The following is a 19,993-nucleotide window of genomic DNA, read 5'->3' as shown; positions in this document are numbered from 1 at the left end:
ATTCAGGTAATAATCAAAAATAAATGAGAATCTTAATTTATACATAGATAACTTGCTTCAATTGAATCTGTTAACCAATATAAAGAGGGTGGCTGACTCTTAAGAGTGAAATCAGGAAGACCAAAAGGGGATATCAAGTAGCATTTGCAGATAAGAATGACGAAGGATAAAGTGACGACTGCAGATGCTGGAGTACCAGAGTTGAAAAGTGTGGTGCTGGAAAAGCACAGCAGGCCAAGTAGCATCTGAGGAGCAGGAGAATCGACGTTTCGGGCATAAGCCCTTCTTCAGGAATGAGGCTGGTGTGCCAAGCTGGCTGTGATAAAAGGTAGGGGGTAGGGAATTTGGGGGAGGGAGCTGGGGACACGATCGGTGGAAGGAGGTGTGGGTGAGGGTGATAGGCCAGAGACGGGGTGGGGTCGGAGAGGTGGAAAGAAGATTGCAGGTCAAGAGGGCGGTGCTGAATCCGAGGGTTATGCATGAGATAAGGTGGGGGAGGGGAAATGAAGAAGCTGGAGAAATCTGCATTCATCCCGTGTGGTTGGAGAGTTCCTCGGTGGTAGATGAGGTGCTCTTCCTCCAAGCGTCGTGTGGCCAGGGTCTGGCAATGGTGGAGGCCAAGGATCTGCATACCATTGGCGGAGTAGGAGGTGAAGCTGAAGTGTTCAGCCACGGGGCGGTTGGGTTGGTTGGTGCGGGTGTCCCAGAGGTGTTCCCTGAAAAGTTCCGCAAGTATGCGGCCTGTCACCCTAATATGGAGGAGACCACATCGGGTGCAGCGGATACAGTAAATGATGTGTGTGGAGGTGCAGGTGAATTTACAATGGATATAGAAGGATCCATTGGGGCCTTGGAGCGTGGTGAGGGGGAGGTGTGGGCGCAAGTTTCGCACTTCTTGCGGTTGCAGGCGGATGTGCCAGGAGTGGAGGTTGGGTTGGTGGGTGGTGTGGATCTGACGAGGGAATCGCAGAGGGAGTGGTCTCTCCTGAATACTGATAGGGGTGGAAAGGGAAATATATCCCTGGTGGTGGGGTGGCTCTGGATGTGGTGGAAATGACGGAGGATGATACGATTCATCCAGAGGTTGGTGAGGTCGAACGTGATGACCAGTGGGGTTCTGTCCTGGTGGTGATTGGAGGGGCGGGCTTCAAGGGCGGAGGGGCGGGAAGTTGAGGAGATGCGGTGGAGAGCGTCGTCGACCAGGTCTGAGGGGAAATTGCGGTAAAAGAGGCCAGTTGAGTTGTTTGGTCGTCAGATTGGTCCTCCTGGGAGCAGATGCGGTGGAGGCAGAGGAATTGTGAACATGGGATGGCGTTTTTACAGGGGGCAGCGTGGGAGGACGTGTAATCTAGGCAGCTGTCGGAGACGGTCGGTTGGTACTAAATATCTGTGTTCTGTCGGTCGCACGAGATACAAATGGCGAGGTCTAGGAGGGGGAGAGAGGATTCTGAGACGGTCCAGAAAAATTTAAGTTCGGGTGGAAGGTGTCAGTAAAGTGAATGAACAGATAAGAATGACGATAAACCAGAGAGTTTCCACAACTACTCTAATAGCAAGAGGGGAACTAGGGAGAGGGTATGGCCTCTGAAAGTTCATGGAGGACATATTTGTGTTAAACTCCAGGAGATGGGGATCGCAACCATCCTGTTCCTGATGCATCAGACAGCGGCAAATACACGCTGTTGCGTGCATCTTGCATTCATTCAGATTGAACTCTCTCTGCCACTTGTGAGCCCATTGATCCATTTGATCAAGATCCTTTTGTAAGCTTCGAAAACTTTCTGCACTGTTCACTGCATCACCAATGATTGTGTCATCTGCAAACTTACCATGCTGTGTAAATTCTCATTTATATAAATGACAAACAATGAGAACCCAGAACCACCATCTGTGGAACGCTGTGGGTCACAAGCCTCCATACTGAAAAGCAACCCTACACCATTACTCTCGGTCTCCTGCAATTAAGAAATTTGAAAGTGCTGTAAAGGTACCCAGCAGTTCTGGCACCATCGGAGCATAATTAACTTTTATTTTAATTCGATATGACTTGTTTCGAACACGTTCATATCAGAGTGGATGTGTTAGCTCTGTTTCTCTCTGGAGATCCTGCCTTATCTGTTGCATTCCTACACCATTTTGTTCTTGCTCGTCAGATTTCCATTATCTCTAGTATTTTGCTGTTCTTGATGGTTCTAGCTGTTGAACCTGTTTATATTTGGACGATATGCTCACTTTCTGTTGCCATTACTTGTGCCAGTGTCACTTGTATTGCACTGGAACCTGTTCCTTATTTAAATTCCAAAAGAAAACTCATTGTCAATATCTTCTTAACTGCGCGAGCCGCAGCAAATTGATTTTGATTTAAAAGACACGATAGAGGCGGCTACACTTAACGAAACAACAGGAATAGACTATTGATGTTGACATTGTCTGTCCATTATGAATAAGCCTGTTTTCTCAGACTCTGAAGGTTTTTAAAGTATTTCTCAGAATAATTAAAGTGAAGATGGTGGTCACGCAGCTTATCATCTCTACACCAGACGGAAAGAACTGTGCACTTACTGTTACTCTGCTGCAACTCCCTGTAACCCCCCAGATTTGTTATCTGTGTCTGTTTTTAAATTTGAATATGCTGTACAGATATAAGCAATCTCCCTGACTCATTAATCATGGATTTTTTTTAAAAAAACAAGGTTATTGTCGATGTCACATTTGAATTTTGAACTGAAGTCACAAAGTGTAAGTCTTATTGCAGTAAAGCCAATGAGTTGTTTTCAGATGTTTGTGACTTTACCTTAAAATTCCTGAAGCACTTTCGACGTTGGAGATCCAAATTTACCTTAATAAGATCAATGTCAAGACAAATCCACAGTTCCTGTGTATGGTCAGGGCGAATATGCCCCATAATAATCTATTGTTTGGCAAATGTGTTGGAGGAGGAGAGATTAGCACAGTAAAAATCTCTTCATTGTGATTCTTTTTTAGGGAGCGTGTGGGGGTTCAGTAGTTATAGCATTATACATGGCCAACACAGCAGAATCGTTCAGCCTGGTAAAAGGAATCGTCTATTATTCTTCCTCACAACGAACTTCACTCGAGCAATTAGTGATGAGGGATTAGATCGATAGCCAAAATTGTCAATATCCATTCCACTCCAGCTTTTATTGTGAACTGAAAGTACCATACTGAAAGAAGTTAACTGCAACTGTTTGTACAGTGACTGCCTTTGGTATCTGTCTCCATGGATACTAATTGAGTCACTGGAGGGTTTACCTCTTGTATTAGTAAGGGAATTCTTTCGAAGTTTTATCTCATTGTAGCAGCAGATGCATCACCTCAGACAATAACAGCGTTCAGCAGTTGCAGAGATAGGGAGAGGAAAATTCAAATCTAATAACTTTAGACTGGAAAGTTACAATAGTGTGTCAGATTCTGAAAACAATAGACTGCAATATTAGAACAATGAACAGAAGTATATCCGAGGGACTTTACTATTTATCCTTGTCAAAGTTAACATTACCACGGCGAATATATGGCGTGCTGCTGATTATTCAGGCGGGTTACTATCTCATTCTCGCCATTGTTGGTGTTCCAGGTAAGTCTCTCCATTGCTTTTCATTTGTTAATCCGATAAACGAGGGTGAACTTCATTGCTATTTCCACTATCTATACTTGGCAAAGACGGAAACTGTTGTGCTTTGTTTTAATTACGACCTCCATTCATTACCCACATACTTAAGTCCTCCCTCTCAACTAGCAAACATCTGAAAACAAGGCTGTGCACAATCTTGAGATCTATTTTTGCCCTGAACTAGTTTATATCTCGGTATTCTCTCCATTAATAAACCTATCCACGGTCAGATCCATAATATCCTCAGTTTCCATCTCTGTACCAGTACTGTTGTGAAGTAACCCATTATCTATGCCTTGGTATAATTCAGACATTACGGTTCCAGCCCTGTTCTGAACGCTCTTTCAGTTACAAATGTTTTAATCACAACCTTGTTCTTGTGTCTAAAATAACTTCATGATGGGGACATTGTGTCAGAGTAGTAACACCGCTGGACATGTAATTCACAGCCATTTGAGACATTTTGTAAAGTTATTACACGAAAGACTCTGCACCAAATCCTACCAGAGGTGATTCCAGAACTTAAATTCACATGACACAGATTGGAAATATAAGCGAATTTTACTAATGCAACTGTAAGTCGACCAGCATTTTGTTTATAAACTTTTCTATTTCACTGATGACCTTGAAATCTAACATTATTACCTAGCTTGGATTAAGAGTGAATTCAGACCGACAACCATGTGTTTGCTTCTGTACTACTATAAGTATGGGGCAATCAGTGAGGTCAACAAATGCTGCCGTTGTCATCGATGCAAACATCCCATGCAATAGCAAAATTAAAGTTTAAACAAAGAAGGAATAATGCTCGCTATCAGAAACAAAAAGACCAAGAAAGTGTCAGGGAAACTGAGCAGATATGGAAACCTCGGGTCGAGAGAAAAACACAATTGGCATTTCCAGCCCATTGACCATATATCAGAATTGAACACAGTTGTGAAATGGTTTGTTTAATGTTGGTGACAGGGATGTCTGCTGTGACGAGGAGAAGGAGTGAGTTGAACTGATAGAGAAAGAGAAATAGATGAAAAAACAAACCAAGCGATTGTTGAAGATCAGCTGGAATGGAACGAAATAACGGACTAATCTAATTTATTTTTCTCCTGTTCCCATATTAATGAATGTCATGAACATGTAGGGGATACATCAAATTTCCGGTTTCAAGTGAGTTCGTGTAATAACCGCCTTTCATTCATTAAAAGAATGCTGGGACAGCATTTAATTCCCTTTCCCATTGTCCTTGAGAAGGTGTCGATGAGCTGCATTCCTGACCCACCACCGTCCGTGGGGTGTAAGGAGTCAGTGTTTAGGTCCGTCCACTTTCATTTCTTTGGGATTTTGTTGTGAGCCATACAACTGAGTGGTTGTATTGGCCATTTCAAACGGCACATTAGAATCAACCACATGACAGTGGGTCTGGACTCCCATGTAAGTCCGACCAGGTGAAGACCGCAGATTTCCTTCCTGAAGGATACTAAGGTGTCAGGTAGGATTTTCAGACACATAGTTTTATGAACTAGGGTGAACTCCTTTGATACTTAATTACTGTTATTTTTAAAACTGAATTCACATTTCACCATTTGCCGTTGTGGGATTCGAAACTGATCTCTGCACCATTACCTGGTTCGCTGCATTGATAATCTGGATGTAAAAGTGCGGGGCCGTCGCTTCCCAAGTATCTCCAAGCAGCTCCATTATCGATAGTGGATGTTGCAATTGGCATGGCTGCGTTTGAAGCACAGTTGTTTGCAAGGCAAAGAAATATTTTGGCAAAAAACACCATCCTTCTTAATTTTAAATTTATTAGAAGGTTTAAGGATTAGAAGAGCGCTTAGCGAAAATGACCTGGATGTCCTTTGTCATGAATTATTAACAGAAGTCATACCAGGCAGCAATTAATCAGCACAGGAAATCGTGTGCATTCCATCATTGCAAATTGATTCATGTGAAACAGTGAAGATACCTTCCTGTAGTAGTACAGTGCTGTTAAGAAAGTACCTGGGGCACTGTGCACAGTTTTCCGTCATTCATAAGGAATGGTCACCTTGCCACCGAGAGACAATGTAAAGGAGTTTCACGTGATTAATCCCTGCGGTAATAATACCATGAGGAGAGTGTGAAGGAAATAATCTTTATCGATACAAAAGAATAAAAGATGATTGCATCAAAACTTGAGGGTTAAAACCAACACATGATTTTCAAAACAAAACATTGATTGTGTGAAATATAACGTGCTTTCCCGTAATGCATGTTTCCACATTTGGATAAATATATAGAAATGAAAGGATATGGAAAAAGTGCAGGGAAATTACTTGAATGCTTATTCTTCCGTGTAACAATGGACAGGTGGGTGCTGGAAGAATACAGTGTGCCAGGCAACATTGAGATTACCAACTTCAAATGACATGCCTTCCAATCCCCCAACTCCCTTCCCTCCCTTACATTCTGCTGATCAAACCTTCTTCCAGCTACCAACCGATCATTCTACACATCGACCAACCCGGTGGCACCCTCTACATGTTTTCACTTATCCCCACCTCACCATCTTGCCTCCTCCTCACTCGTCCTGCTTATTATTTTCCTTAGCTTCCGTACACCTACCCCTCAGTCCTGAAGAAAGGTGATACCAAGGCGTTGACTTCTCCACCTCCTGATGCTGCCCGGCTTGTTGTATATTTCCACCCTCCTGTGTGTTTAATATCGATTCCAACATTTGCAGTGTTTTGTTTTAAACTCTTGTTTTATAATAGGCAAAAGGGAGTGAATGGGAGTTCCTCTTCGTATCTAATAGGTTTGATGACCTTACTAGATTTCTAATTCTTCTGTGAAACAAGTTTGACAAACTCAATGAGCTCCTGTTCTTTTTTCATTGTGGAAAAGTGCAGTGTCTAGCAGTACTATTACATGTATGTTACCGACACGTTAACAGGACAAGTCTGAAAGTTGTCCAGGTTTTGATTCTTTATCACCTGACGGGGTTACATTTTTTTCTGATATTTGTTTGATACTCACTGAACATCCTCAGTTCAGACTGTATGAGGGAGGGAGAGACATTGATGAAGCAGCTGAAGATGTTTTGCCGATGAAGCTACCGTGAGGAATGCCCATAAAAGGATGACGTCCACAAGTCACATTGTGCTCTGAATGACCCAAGCAGTTGAGGTTGCAACTGATTCCTGTTAAGTTGAATTTGTCTCAGTCAAATCCTGCCGTGACACTCTTACGCTGTGTTCATATCGTTTGTTCATGTCAGCAGGTCAAAGCGTATGTGTGGGGAGTGTTTCCTTCTCTCAGAGGGTAGTGACAGTAGGTGCCACTCCATCTCAGAGAGGTTGGGCGGATATATCACTGAGATGTTCGGGAGCTGTGCCAACGCATTTCGACATTTCAGAGCCGACAAAGAATTGGGCATGGCAGAGAAATTGGGGCCGACAGAAGATCAGCCCCGATCTCACTGAACGGAAAAGAGGCTTGAGGAGTAAAATTGCCTCCTGTCATTCCAGTATAACCCATACTCTAGTTATTTGGTGTTCTCTTCCAGTTTCTGTATTACTGATATGAAACGGCAGAATGGACTCATACTGTTACTGTGTAACAAGATACTGGATCTGGATAAAAGCAAATTACCGTGGATGCTGGAATCTGAAATCAAAAGAGAAAATGCTGGAAAGTCTCAGCAGCTCTCTCAGCATTTCTAAGGAGAGAAAAGAGCTGACGTTTCGAGTCGAACTGGCCCTTTGTCAGAGCTAAAAAAAAAAAAGGGAGAAATAGGGAGTTATTTGTGCTCGGCTGAGAGAAGGTGAGTCATGGCTCCAGAAGCAAAGGTAGCAATAAAGAGATGATAATGACAGTGCATAGAGAGATTATAGAGAGATTAGGAGTTGTGAAGGACCAAGGCAACGTGACAAAATATGTGGAGGATGGGGGGGATGGGTGAAGCAGAGGCAAAATGGAAAACAAGGGAGAATGGTCGCAAAGTGGGAAATGGACAGGAAAAAGGTGTTGAGAGAGTGGGGAGCGAGAGAAAGACAGAAAATCAAGAAATAAAAGGTAGAGAACAGAGAAAAAGTATTTTAACATAAATAACATAAATGAAATAAAATTTATGGAGCAGAATGAAAACAGAGGAGTCGAGCTGGGATAACCATCTGAAGTTGTTGAATTCAGTGATGAGACTGACAGACTTGACAGACTGTAACGTCCTTAGTGGGAATATGAAATGTTGTTCTTCCAGTTTGCACTGAGATTCACTGGAACATTGCAGCAGGCCAAGGACAGACATGTGCGCATGGAAGCAGGATTGTGTGTTGAATTGGCAAGCCACGGGAAGGTCTGGGACCTGATAGCATACCGACCGAATGTGCTCAGCAAAGCGATCACCCATTCAGCGTTTTGTCTCTCCAATATAGAGGAGACCACGTTGGGAGCAACGAATGCAATAGACCAAATTGAAAGAGGTAGAAGTGAAACGTTGCTTAATCTGAAATGAGTGTTTGTGGCCTTGTATGGTGAGCATGGAAGAGCGAAAGTGGCAGGTGTTGCACCTTCTGCGGTTGCATGGGAAGATGCCGTGTGTGATGGGAGAGGTGTTAGGTGGGATGGAGGTGTGATGGGCTAGTTTGTCTCGGAGGGAATGGTTTCTGCGGAATGCAGACATGGGAAGGGAAGGTAAGATGTGTTTAGTGGTGGCGTCGTGTTGGAGTTGGAAAAAATGGCGAAGGATTATTCTTTGCACGCGAAGGCTGGTGCTGCATGGCCGACTTTGGTAAAGAGGTTGAATGGCCTGCTCCCATAACTGTATTTCAGTCTCCAGGCGTTGAGCAGCCTCATCCTGTTCTAATGTACCTGAAATCCATATGGACTAAATCTCCAGCCCTGGGAAAAAGTTAGGACTGCAGATGCTGGAGGTCAGAGAAGAACATTTTGACGCTGGAAAAGTACAGCAGCTCAGGCATCATCCGTGTAGCAGGACAATCGAAATTTCGGACATTCCAAAACGTCGATTCTTCTGTTCTTCGGATGCTGCGTGACTTGCTGTGCTTCTTCTGCATCTCACATTCCGACGTCGAGTTCATCAAAGCAACGGGAACCTGAGGTGTAGTTCCAGTGCACAGGAGGATGAGAGTAGGGAGGACAGGGACAGGCTTTCACGGTCACAGGAATGTGGGGGCAGACAGCAAGCTGATTTGAAGTGTGTCTACTTCAATGGCAGAGGAATCCCAAATATTGTAGGTAAGCTTGCAACATTAATAGATACCTGGGACTTCGATGTTTTGGCTATTTAGCAGACATGTATAGGGCAGGGTGAGGAATGAATGGTGCAGGTTCCAGGGTTTCGATGTTTCATGAAGAATAGGCAAGGCGGCAAAACAGGGGTTGATGTGGACGTATTTGTAATGGATGGTAAAATGGTGGCTGAAAGAACTTGTAACGACGTCTCGTGTACTGAGGAAGTGTGGCCTGAGGTTAGAAACAGGAGGGGCGAGGTCACACTGTTGGAGTTTTTTATCGGCCTCCACAGAGTTCCGGGGATGTGGAGGACAGGATTGGCAACATGATTCTGGGTAGGAATGAAAGTAACAGGTTGGCCATTATGGGACACTTTAACTTAAACATCATTGACTGGAAATTCTACAATTATTGCACGTCGGATGGATCAGTGTTTTGTCCAATGTGAACAGGACGGTTTCACGACACAGTATGTCGAAGGGCTGAAAGAGGGGAGGCAACACTGAATCTGGTGCTTGGTAATGAACCAGGCCAGGTGTTTGATTAAGTTGTTGGTCAGGACTTTAGAGATAGTGACCATAATTCAGTTACATTTAGTTTAACGATGGAAAGGGATAAGTACATAACACAGCTAAGGGTTGTCGATAGGCCAAGGGCAATTATAATTCAATTCGGCCAGAATGAGTGGGCATAGAATTGGGTATCAAACTTCAGGGGATGCAGACAATGGCAGTGTGAAGCTGGTTGAAGGAACAGATATTGTGTGTCCTTGATAGGTATTTCCCGGTCAGGCAGGGAGGAAGTGACAAGGTAAGGGAACCGTTGTTTCTTGCAGAAATTGCATCTCTTCTAAAGTGGAAGAATCATGCTGATGTGTTGATGAGGCCAGATGCTTCAGATGAGGCGGTGGAGAGTTACAGTTCACCAAGGAAGGTTTTAAAGAGAGAGTTAAGAACAAAGAGAGGACACGAGCAGTCTTTAGCAAATAGAATAGAGGAGAACCCTAACGCTTTTCATAGGTATGTGAGGAATAAAAGGACGACTCGGGTAGGAATAGGGCCAGTCAAAGACAGAAGTGGGAAGATGAGTATGGGCACTGTTGAGATCGGACAGGTGATAAACGAACATTTCTCATCGGTGTTCATTCAGGAAAAGGTTTTTATGGAGAGAGGAAGAATGAGATACAAGATATTAGACGAGAAAGGATCGAGGTTAGTTTCAAAGGGATGTTCTAAATACTCGAAGGAGTGAAAGTAGATAAGTCCCCTGGGCCGGATGGGAAGTATTCCAGGATTCTCTGGGAAGAGAGGAAGGAGACTGCAGAGCCTTTGTCTTTGAGACTTGAGTCGTCACTTTCAACTGGTTTAGTACCAGAGGACTGGGCGATTAAAAATGTTATGCCCTTGTTCAAGAAGGGCAATAGAGAACACCCAGGTAATTATAGACCAGAGAGCCCGAATTCTTTTGTAGGAAAGGTTTTGTAAATGATTATAAGAGATAGAATTTCTAATCATCTAGCAAGCAACAATTTGATTTCAAATATTCAACATGGTTTCGTCAAGGGCAGGCGGTGTCTCACAAACTTCAATGCGTTTTTTTGGGTAGGTGACCCAGCCTGTAGATGACGGTAGGCTGTTGTCGTAGCAGACATGGACTTCAGTCAAGCCTTTGATAAGATTACACATGGTAGGCTTTTGGACAAAATGCTGAAAATGTGTTGCTGGAAAAGCGCAGCAGGTCAGGCAGCATCCAAGGAACACGGGAATCGGGCATAAGCCATGCCAGAAACGTCGATTCTCCTGTTCCTTGGATGCTGCCTGACCTGCTGCGCATTTCCAGCAACACATTTTCAGCACTGATCTCGAGCATCTGCTGTCCTCACTTTCTCCCTTTGGAAAAATGCAGAGGCATGAGACTGAAGGTGATGTCGCAGTTTGAATTGGAAACTGGCTTTCTGATAGAAGGCAGCGAGTGGTGGTTGATGGAACATATTCAACCTGGAGTCCGGTTACTCATATAGTGCCACAAGGTTCTGTTTTGGGCCCGCTGCTGTTTGTCATTTTTATAAATGAATTAGACGCGGGCATAGGTGGATGGATCAGCAAATGTGCAGATGACAATAAAGTCGTTGGAGTAGTAGACAGTTCGGAAGAATGTTACAGGTTGCAGGGGAACTTCGATAAACTGCGGAATTGGGCTGAGAGGTGGCAAATGGAGTTCAATGCAGCTAAGTGTGAAGTGACTCTCGTTGGAAAGAAGAACAGGAAGGCGGAGTACTGGGTCAATGGAAAGATTCTTGGTAGTATCGATGTGCAGAGGGATCTTGGAGTCCATGTACATAGATCCCTGAAAGTTGCCACCCAGGTTGTTAGTGCTATTAAGAAAGCCTACGGTGTTTTAGGTTTCATTGGTAGAGGTATTGAGTTCTGGAGCCGCAATATCATGCAGGAAATATACACAACGCTAGTGCGGCCGCACTTGGAATACTGTGTACAGTTCTCGTCGCCAAATTTCAGGAAGGATATGGAAACCATCGAAAAAGGTGCAGAGGAGATTTGACAGGGTGTTGCCTGGTCTGTTTGGAAATTCTTACGAGGAACGCCTGAGGGACTTGGGTTTGTTCTCATTGGAAAGAAGAAGGTTGACAGCGGATTTAATAGAGACATAAAAGATGAGCAGAGGATTAGATAGGGTATAATCTGAAAGTTATTTCTCCTAGGTTGATGAGGTCATCTTGTTCGAGGTGTCTTAACTGCAAATTTAGGCGTGATACATTTAAGACAGATGTCAGAGGTAGGTTCTTTACTTAGAGAGTGGTAAGGGAGTGGAAACCCTACCTGCTAATGCAGTTAGCCCAGCCACATTAGGAAGATTTTAAAAATCCTTGGATAAACACATGGATGGTGATGGGATAGTGTACAGGGACGAGCTCAGAATAGTTCACAGGTCGGCGCAACATTGAGGGCCGAAGGGCCTGTGCTACGCTGTATTGTTCTATGTTCGGTGTTCTACTGCCCAACCCTCTTCAAGCTTCCAGCACAATTCATCAAAGAAAATGTAATAATAAAAACGTTAGGCTTGAAATTTCATGCATAAAGCCATGTTTACTTTTCCTAATTAAAACCTGTCATTACAAATGCATGTATAGGAGAAAGTGAGGACTGCAGATCCTGGAGATCAGAGCTGAAAAATATGTTTCTGGAAAAGCGCAGCTGGTCAGGAGGCATCCAAGGAGTAGGAGAAGAGACGTTTCGGGCATAAGCCTGAAATGTCGATTCTTCTACTCCTTGGATGCTGCCTGATTTGCTGGGCTTTTCCATCAACACATTTTTCAGCAAATGCATGCATATCCTATTCTTGAGAATCTTCTCGATTAACTTACCTACCACACATAATAAGCTTTGTCATCTATAGAACAATACAGCACAGAACAGGCCCTTCGGCCCACGATGTTGTGCCGAACTTCTATCCTAGATTAAGCACCCATCCATGTACCTATCCAAATGCCGCTTAAAGGTCGCCAATGAATCTGACTCTACCACTCCCACGGGCAGCGCATTCCATGCCCCCACCACTCTCTGGGTGAAGAACCCACCCCTGACATCTCCCCTATACCTTCCACCCTTCACCTTAAATTTATGTCCCCTTGTAACACTCTGTTGTACCCGGGGAAAAAGTTTCTGACTGTCTACTCTATCTATTCCTCTGATCATCTTATAAACCTCTATCAAGTCACCCCTCATCCTTCGCCGTACCAACGAGAAAAGGCCGAGAACTCTCAACCTATCCTCGTACGACCTACTCTCCATTCCAGGCAACATCCTGGAACAATATCTTCAGCTTTTTTTCCCCAGCCCTTCTTGAATAAAGGCACAACATTTGCTGTCCACTCGTCTTCCGCAATGGCTCCTGTGATTAATGATGATCTGAATTATCAGCCAGGGACCCAGCAAATTCTTCTCTCGTCACTTTCCCTGTTCTTATCTTTATCAAGGAAGGACTGTGAGATTTATACATTTTCATACATTGTAGAAATTCAAACACCTTTTGTACTGTGATATGGAATGTCTCTAAGATATCACAACAACCTTCCCCAAATTTTCAACTCTTCTAGTCTTTCTCCACGGTAAACATAGAGGAGAAACATTCGTTGAGGTCCTCTCCCTTCTGCTATGTATCCACACAGACATGTCCAATTTGGTTCTAAAAGGGGCCCATACTCGCTCTTGCTATTTTCTTGCTCGAATATACGTAAAATACCTCTTGGATTGATCCTAAACTGATTCAGATGGGCGACGGTGCCCTCCAGACCATCTGCTCCAGTTGACACATCTCCACTCGCAACATGAATGGAACACCCACCCCCCACACACTGTCCTCCTCTTCCATCCAATCAACCTGAAGTTGCAGCGCGTCATCCTCCGCCATTGCCGCCACTTACGAACAGACCATACCATCAGATATATGTCTCCCTGCTCACACGTATCTGCATTCCATCCCTGACCCCCTTGTCAGTTCTGAGCCATCCCCCCACCAACACGCCCTCCACTCCCAGCACCTCCCCCCTCAACTGCAAGAAGTGTTACCCCTCCACCACAGCTCCGCCCACGGCTCCAAAGTGTCCGTCACACATCTTACAGAGATTCACCTGTACGTCCGGACATGTCATCTACTGTGCCCGTCTCGCTCGATGTGGTGACTTCTAATTTCAGGAGACAGGACAGCAAAAGCGTGGAATTTTCCAGAGAACATCTCAGGAACACACGTATGAAATAACACCACCACCCTGTGGTCAAACACTTTAAAGCCCCTCCCATGTCCTGGACATGTCCTGGGCCTCCTCCACCACCAAACCCTAAGGAAATGACACCTGGTGGAAGAACGCCTCATCTTCCAACTTAAAACTGTGCAACCATATGTGCTCAATGTGGATTTCATCAGCTTTCTCATTTCTCCACCCATCATAGTTTCCGAAATCCAATCCTCTAATTCAGCAATGCCCTATCAAAGAACTGCCCTCCCTGTCTCACTTCCTTCTCACATATAAGCTCTACTCTTCTCGACAACCGATCGCCTCTACCCCACTGTCATCTATCTTTCGCATTTCTAGCTATCTTATGCCCAACCCCACAACCCTCCTACTTATCTCGCACCCCCTTGTGCCTCAAGCCTAATTCCTGTTGAAGAGCTTGTGCTTGAAACATCGATTCCCTTGTTCTTCAGATGCTGACTAACCAGCAGTGCTTTTCCAGCACCACAATCTTCGACTCACCCCTCAGCAATGGACAAAGTGTAGTCTGCATTTGCTGGAGAGTCCGAGTCGAAAACTATGGCTCTGGAAAAGCACGACAGGTTATGCAGCATACAAGGAGCACAATTGTTAGCGTCTTAGGCATAAGCCTTCATCATAAAGGCGTTCGTGTCTTCCCATTATTTTCCATTTCATGATTCAATGGGACTAGGAACGATACTTGTTGAAGGAAGGCAGCACTGTATATAGCAGTGAAATGGAAAGCAGTTTATCAGTTGCTTGAACAGAGCTTATGAAGTAGACAAGTGGAGGTGAAGTACAAACATAACGATAGATAAATCCGCCGGTCAATTTCGGGCACAGTGCAGATTTCTAGAGATTACAACAGGAAGGGAGGAAAGAGTTTGCTGTGCCTTTCTCAATTATCTTTGTTTCCTCACTGTCAACTGCAGCAGTGCCAGATGTCTGGAGGTGGGTAAATGCCATTTACTTGTTCAGAAAAAAAAGGAATCGGGATAATCATGGGAATAACAGACGTGTTCGTCCTACATCTGTCGTAGGCAAACTATTGGAGTGAATTCTGAGAGTCAGTATTTATAATTACTTTCAAAACCACAGTTTGATTAGACATAGTCAGCATGGATTTGTGAGGGGCAGGTCATGTCTCCCAAACCTGATTGAATTCTTTGAGGATGTGAAGAAACACATCACTAATGGCAGAGCAGTGAATGTGGTGTACATAGATTTCAGCAAGACGTTTGATAATGTTTCCGTGGTAGACTTATTCAGAAAGTAAGGCGGCATGGGATACGGGGAAATCTGGCTGTCTGGATAAAGAATTGGCTGGCCCAGAGACGACAGGGGGTGAAGTAGATGTCAAGTATTCCACCTGGAGGTCAGTGACCAGTGGTGTTCCACAGTGATCAGTTTTGGGACCTCTACTCCTTGTAAATTTGATAAATGACTTAGATGAGGAACTGGAAGTGTGGTTGGTAAGTGTGTCGATGAAACGAAGGTTGGTGGACTTGTGGGTAGTACAGAGGGCTGTTGCAGGTTGTAATGGGACATTGACCCGATGCAAAACTGGGTTGATAAGTGGGAGTTGGAGTTCAAACAGGAAAAGTTTGAAGCGATTTGTTTTGAATGGTTGAATTTGAATGCAGAATATGGGGATAACGCCAGGATTCTTTGAGGTTTGGAGGAACGTAGGCATCTTGTGGTCAATGTACATAGATCACTCAGAGTTTCCACCCAAAATGATAAGGTATGAAGAAGACCTATGTTGTTTTGGCTTCAAAGGGTTTAATTGTTTTAGTAGGGTCAGAGGTGTGGGTGAAAGAGGGGGAGGTCAAGGATAGTATTACAGCGGTGGAAAGGACGATGGAGGAAGACTTGCAATCTGAGGTAGTTTGGGCTGAGGTTAGAAATAGGAAAGGTGAAATCACCCTGTTAGTAGTTTTCTACAGGCGTCCTAATTGTCCGAGAGACGTAGAGGAAAGTATTGCAAGGATGATTCAGGAGAAGAGTGAAAGTAGTAGGGTGGTTGTTATGGGGGACTTTATCTTCCCAGATATTGACTGGGAAAGCTATCGCTCGAGTTCGTTTGATGGGTCGGTGTTTGTCCCAATGTGTGCAGGATTGTTTCCTGACACAATATGTAGACAGGCCAACAAGAGGTGAGGCCATACTGGATTTGGTTCTAGATAATGAAACATGCCAGGTGTTAGACTTGGAGGTAGGTGAGCACTTCGGGGACAGTGACCACAACTCGGTGACTTTTACTCTTATGATGGAGAGGGATAAGTGTGCACTGCAGGGCAGGAGTTATAGCTGGGGGTAGGGAAATTATGATGCGTTGAGGAATGACTTAGGATTTGTGGATTGGAAAAATAGGCTTCAACGGAAGGACACAAATGATATGTGGAGCTTGTTCAAGGTGCAGTTATTGGGTGTCCTTGATAAGTATGTACCAGTCAGGCAGGGAGGAAAGGGTCTTGTGAGGGAGCCGTGGTTTAATAAGGGATTGGAATCCCTTGTAAAAGGCAAGAGGGCGGCCTCTGTAAAGATGAGGCGTGAAGGTTCAGTTGGGGCGATTGTGAGTTATAAGGTAGCCAGGAAGGATCTAAAGAGAGAGCTAAGAGCAGCGAGAAGGGGACATGAAAAGTCATTGGTTGGTAGGATTAGGAAAAACCCTAAGGCTTTCTGTAGGTATGTCAGGAATAAAAAAAATGACTAGGGTAGGTATCGGTGCAGTCAAGGGTAGTAGTGGGAAATTGTGCGTGGAGGCAGAGGAGATTGGAGAGACAATAAATCAATACTTTTCGTTAGTATTCACTCAGGTACAGGACATTGTTGCTGATGTGAATATTGAGTTACAAGTGATTAGAATGGATGGCTTTGTGGTATGTAGGGAACAGGTCCGGAGAATATTAGAAAGGGTGAAAATAGATAAGTCCCCTGGGCCTGATGGCATTTATCCTAGGATCCTCTGGGAAGCTGGGGAGGAGATAGCAGAGCCATTGGCCTTGATTTTTATGTCGTCGTTGTCTACAGGAATAGGGCCAGAAGACTGGAGAATAGCAAATGTTGTCCCCTTGTTCAAGAAGGGGAGTAGGGACAGCCCTAGTAACAATAGGCCAGTGAATCACACTTCCGTTGTGGGCAAAGTCTTCGAGAGAATTGTAAGGGATAGGATTTATGAACATCTGGATAGGAATAATGTGATCAAGGATAGTCAGCATGGTTTTGCGAAGGGCAGGTCGTGCATCACAAACCTTATTGAGTTCTTTGAGAAGGTGACCAAGGAAGTGGACGATGGTAAAGCAGTAGATGTGGTGTTTATGGATTTTAGCAAGGCGTTCGATAAGGTACCACATGGCAGGCTACTGCAAAAATTACGGAGGTATGGCATTGAGGGTGCATTAGATGTTTGGATTAGGAATTAGCTGGATGGAAGGAGACTGAGGGTAGTAGTTGATGGTAAAGTTTCATCTTGGAGTGCAGTTACTCGCGGTGTTCCACACGGATCTGTTTTGGGACCATTGCTGTTTGTCATTTTTATAAATGAGCTGGAGGAGTGGCTTGAAGGCTGGGTGAGCAAGTTGCGGATGATCCGAACATCGGTGAAGTGGTGGACAGCGAATAAAGATGTGGCAGGTTACAACGGGATATAGATAAGTTGCAGAGCTGGGCAGAAAGGTGGCAAATGGAGTTCAATGTAGCTAAGTTTGAAGGCATTCACTTTGGTAGGAGTAATAAGAAGATGGATTACTGGGCTAATGGTAGGCTACTTGGTAGTGCGGATGAGCAGAGGGATCTTGGTGTCCATGTACACAGATCTCTGAAAGTTGCCACAGAGGTAAATAGTGCTGTGAAGAAGGCATATGGCGTACTGGCCTTTATTCGTAGAGGAATTGAGTTCCGGAGTCCTGAGGTCATGTTGCAGTTGTATAAGACTCTGTTGCGGGTTATCTGGAGTATTGTGTACAGTTTTGGTCCCCATACTATAGGAAGGATGTGGAAGCACTGGAATGAGTGCAGAGGAGGTTTACCAGGATGTTGCCTGGCATGGTAAGAAGATCGTATGAGGAAAGGCTGAGGCACTTGGGGCTGTTCTCATTGGAGAAAAGCAGGTTTAGGGAAGATTTGATAGAAGTGTACAAGATGATTAGGAGCTTAGATCGGGTTGACAGTGAGAATCTTTTTCCGCGTATGTAGTCAGCTGTTACTCGGGGACACAGCTTTAAATTAAGGGGAGGTTGCTAGAGGACAGATGTTAGGGGTAGATTCTTTACTCAGCGGGTTGTGAGTTCATGGAATGCCCTGCCAGTATGAGTGGTGGACTCTCCCTCTTTATGGACATTCAAGCGCGCATTGGATAAGCATATGGAGGTTATTTGGCTAGTGTAGGTTAGGTAGGCTTCGGTCGGCGCAACATCGAGGGCCGAAGGCCGAAATGCGCTGTAGTTTTTCTAATTACCAGGGGGATTGTGTTTGAAAGCCGCGTTGTTATGCTGCAGCTCTTTCGAACCTTGGTTAGATCTCACTTAGAATATTGTTTTTAGTTCTAACGCCTCATTATACGAAGAATGTGGAAGTTTAGAGAGCGTGCAGAGGATAGTTAACAGGATACTGCCTGGACTAGTGGGCATGTCTTATGAAGAAACGTTGAGGGAGCTACTGCTTTTCACATTGGAGAAAAGAAGGATGAGACGTGACTTGATAGCGTCTATGAGATGTTGAGAGTAATAGATAGAGTGGATAGCCAAGATTTATTTTTCCAGGGCAGACATGTCTATCAAGAGTGGGCAGAACTTTAAGGTGCTTGGAGAAAAGTTTAGGGGAGATATCGGATTTGGTCCTTTAAGAGTTGGTGGATGGGTGGATTGTACTGCTGACAGTCCAGTCGAGTCAGACACATTAGGGACATTTAAGCGATTGCTGGATAGGCACATGGAAGGTTGTACAATGAAGGATATGTCGGGTAGTCTGAATTTAGGGTAGGACAAAAGGCAGGCACAACATCAAGGTCGAAGGGTCTAAACTGTGCTGTACTGTTCCATGCCTCAAGTATCTCCCAGTTTGTGGATTCAATCAATTGGTGAACATGTGTGGGAGTGTCGTGTTTGAGGTCAGGAAGCTGGCGAGCAGTGTTAAGCCGATTCTTCCGGTTATGGAGAACATTGTTACATTTAACTCAGTGCCAGGCAAATATCTGCGTGTTTCCCTGCACGAGACAAAATCCACCAAGTTCCGCTATTCAAGTGATTCTTGGCTTGATGTTTGGTCCTGTTTTCTTCATATACATTCTGTTGGTTGATCCATGTATTAATATCTAGTCATCCACAGAGATGTGTGATTTTGTTTTGATACTGTTGAATGTCAAGGCGACATTCATTACATATGGTTTTAGAGGATTCACTGTGTGACTCAATGTGCTGCAGAAGACTGTCAGTTTGTCGGTCAGTGTCTAGTACAGGGTGATGATGAATAGCGTCTGTGGTGGGGGGGAGGGGAGGGGCAGCCAGATGTTAACACCATAAAATACCTTCTGCGGTGTGATTCCCAACCTCCTGTCCATACATCTGTCTGGCTGGGCCAAACTCTGATTAAGGAGGAATTTGGAATGCATGGTTGCTGGTCAGACATTGGTATCTAATTTGAACAGCCTTTGTTCGGACATTGAGACTGGTGATAGTCTGTTGGCTAGTTTACCCCTTCCCAAGGTGAACTCCAAATGATCTGTTGCGAAGAAATGTTTGAATGACTACACTAATGCAATTTGGCAACTCTCTGGACAGAATCAGGTGCAGACCAGTGCATCACATAGTATCACAATCAGCTATGAAGTTTAATAGAATAGTGTTTGAATTCAGGCCTTCAGGAATCCATTTCTAATGTAGGTCATGTTTGCAAGTGACGAATTTACTGACCCGTACAGCCATCAGGTGTTTGCCATGTTGTGAATTGGGAAAACGTTAGATATGTATTATGATCATTCAACTGAACAAAAATCTATTTATGGAACTAATATATAAACACCTATCAACATTATATGATACAAAAATAAAGGATGCACATTTTATTTTGAACCGAAAAACGCGCATGCCTAACTATCCTGGTGATCATAGTTATACATTGACTGTTAGAGCATTCAAATGTATATGTCATTGCACTGTCGTTTGCAAAGTGGTTGGCCAAAGAATGATTAGAAATTCAGAGAGAGCAAACGACGGAGCAATCAAATAGAATCAGCATTCTTACACATTTAAATAAAATCAATCAATTTAATTTCTGGACTGAAATGTGTGATCTTCAACTATTTGTCAAAAAATTATCAATAACAATAATTTGACATGCCCCGTAAAATACGAAATGGTTTG

Source organism: Chiloscyllium punctatum, chromosome 51 (assembly GCF_047496795.1).
Source record: "Chiloscyllium punctatum isolate Juve2018m chromosome 51, sChiPun1.3, whole genome shotgun sequence".
In the NCBI taxonomy this organism is placed as follows: domain Eukaryota; kingdom Metazoa; phylum Chordata; class Chondrichthyes; order Orectolobiformes; family Hemiscylliidae; genus Chiloscyllium; species Chiloscyllium punctatum.
This window is presented reverse-complemented; position numbering follows the sequence as displayed.